Source organism: Penaeus japonicus, unplaced genomic scaffold, assembly GCF_977035675.1.
Source record: "Penaeus japonicus unplaced genomic scaffold, GWHDUDI00000001_assembly GWHDUDI00000036, whole genome shotgun sequence".
In the NCBI taxonomy this organism is placed as follows: domain Eukaryota; kingdom Metazoa; phylum Arthropoda; class Malacostraca; order Decapoda; family Penaeidae; genus Penaeus; species Penaeus japonicus.
The window spans coordinates 19,379,719-19,382,218 of NW_028234438.1; the positions used below are offsets into that span (position 1 = coordinate 19,379,719).

General features: G+C 39.6%; 1 protein-coding gene across 1 annotated transcript in view; it reads left to right on the forward strand.

Moving 5' to 3' along the window:
- LOC147467432 (uncharacterized) overlaps positions 1-2,500 on the forward strand; it is a 106,559-nt gene that overhangs the window by 68,675 nt on the left and 35,384 nt on the right. The gene's annotated exons all lie outside the window — the stretch shown is intronic.

Consider the following 2,500-nt stretch of genomic DNA (forward strand, 5'->3'; position numbering starts at 1 on the left):
TATTTCTTTTTTATTATTTCGTTTCTTCTTTGTTTTTTCTTTTGTTATATCCTTATAATTTTTTTGCTTTTTACTTTTCTTTCGTTTTTTTATTCCTTCACTTTTGTCTCATTTTTTTCTGTTTTTACTTATCGGTTTCAGTCTTTCTTCTTTCTACCTTCCTTTCTTTCTTTTTAATTCTTTAACGAATAACCGACCTTCTGCATAAAACATGATTCACAAATAAATACACAATATATTTTTACACACTTAAATACAGTAGTAAATAGTTATCTTCTCATAATTTTCCAATCTTGTTATCAGGATATCATAATTGCTAATATAACTTAGTAACCGAGCAACCGATCAGTAACAGAAGCCTTATAGAATTTAACGTAAATAATTAAATAATCATAATTATCACTCCTTTAAGACGGTTTGCTTAAGCCTATCTGAAAAAACAATCACATAATAAATCTCACGTCCTATAAAAGGCCCACCTAAGTCTAGATGCAACAGGACCTCTAGATAAAAAGGACATGATAACACCAGTGATAACCTCTCCATAACTACCTTTAGTGTCAATAGCAGCTGTAGAATCAGTCGTGATGGTTGCCCTTCCACGCCGTTGCGTTTTTATTCTCACATGGAAAAGTTTTCGTATGGATTTCATGAAACTCTTGGAGGTCGATATCATACTCTCAATAGTTGCTTTCTCTCTCTCACTCTTTTCTCTCTTTCCTTTTTTTGTTTCACTTTTTTTATAGTCGATTTCTCTTCTCTTTCTCTTTTTGTTTTTCTTTTCTCTTCCCCGTTCTGTCTCTTGTGGGTTTTTGGTTTTTATCTCGTTCCTCATTTTCGTCTTTTTTTTATTGATCTTTTTCTTGCTCTTTTCTTCTAACTCTCCTTCTCTCTTCTCTCTCCCTCCTCTCCTCTCTATCATCTATCCTATCTATAGCTAACTCTAGCTCTCGCGTTCACTTCTATCTCCTATCTCTCTCTCTGCTCTCTCTCTCTCCTCTCCTCTCCTCTCACTCCTCTCTACTCTCTCTCTCTAATCTATCGAACTCTCCACCTCCATCCCTCCTCTATCTCTCTTTCTCTCTCTCTTCTCACACTCTCTCTCTCCTCTCTCTCTCCCACTCTCTCATCTCTCCCTCCCTCCCTCTCTCCACTCTCTCTCTCTCTCTCACTCCTCTCTCTTTTCTTTCTATCTCTCTACTCCTATCTCTCTGCTCTCTATATCTTTACACTATCTCTATCTCAGTCCTTCTATCTCTATCTCTATCTTCTATCACTATCTCTCCCTCCTCTAATCTTCCTCATTCTCTTTCTCTCTCTCTCCTCACTCTCTATCGCTGCTCTCTCTCTCCTCTCTCTTTCTTTCTCTCTCCTTCCCTCCTCTCACCTCTCCCTCTCTCTCCCTCCTTCTCTCCTCTCCAATCTTCTCTCGCCTGCTCTGTCTCTCCCTCTCTCTCTCTCTCTTTCTCTCTCTCTCCCTCCATTTCCCTCTCTCTCTCTCCTCATCTCTCCTCTCTCTCTCTCCCCCCCTCTCCTCTCTCTCTCTCTCTCTCTCTCTCTCTCTCTCTCTCTCTCTCTCTCTCTCTCTCTCTCTCTCTCTCTCTCTCTTTCTCTCTGTCTCTCTCTCCATCTCTCTCTTCCTCTCTCTCCCCCTCTCTCTTTCTTTCTCCCTCTCCCTCTCTCTCTCCCTTTCTCCCTTCTCTCTCTCTCTCTATCTCTCTTTCCCTCGCCCTATTTCTGTCTCTCAAACTAACTCTCTCTTTCTCACAGCCTCTCGCGGCTTTCCCGAGCACTGACTCTTTTCAAAATTGAATTTGAGTTGCTGCATTCATTGCACTAACTCGCGTTTTCAAAAATGATTCTCTCCAGAAACCCATAGAATTTGTTCAAGTGATTTTACATCTTCACATCAAATGCGTTGTCTCTGCCTCTCTTACCGTTGTTACATGAAAGATATTATATGATATATATTTACTTATAATAATATATATATATAAAGAAGAGAGAGAGAGAGAGATAGAGAGAGAGAGAGAGAGGAGAAGAGAAGATCGAGAGAGAGAGAGAGAGAAAGAGATAAGAGAGACAGCGAAAGAGAGAAGAAAGAGAAGTGATGATGAGAAGCGAGAGAGAAACAGAGAGAGAGAGGATAGAGAAGAAAAGAAACAGTAGAAGAGAGAGAGAGAGAGAAGAAAGAAGAGACCAAGAAAGATCCAGAGAGAAGAGAGACAAGAGAATGCTGGAAGACAGAATGACAGACAACAACACAAAACTGAAATAGAAGGGGGAATAGTATACCCCCATCGCAGTTGAGATAATATTCCAGCTCCTCCCCTGAAATAGCTGAATCAAGAACAGCTTCAAGTAATTTCCTGAGATCACTGTTACGGGAAATATGAAGTATAAAGTACGTAGTTAAAGAAGTCTATGGATGATGAACGTGTCAGAAGCTGTAAATCTCCCAGATAATGAAATCACTTGTCTGTTCTCGTTTTTTTCTAAA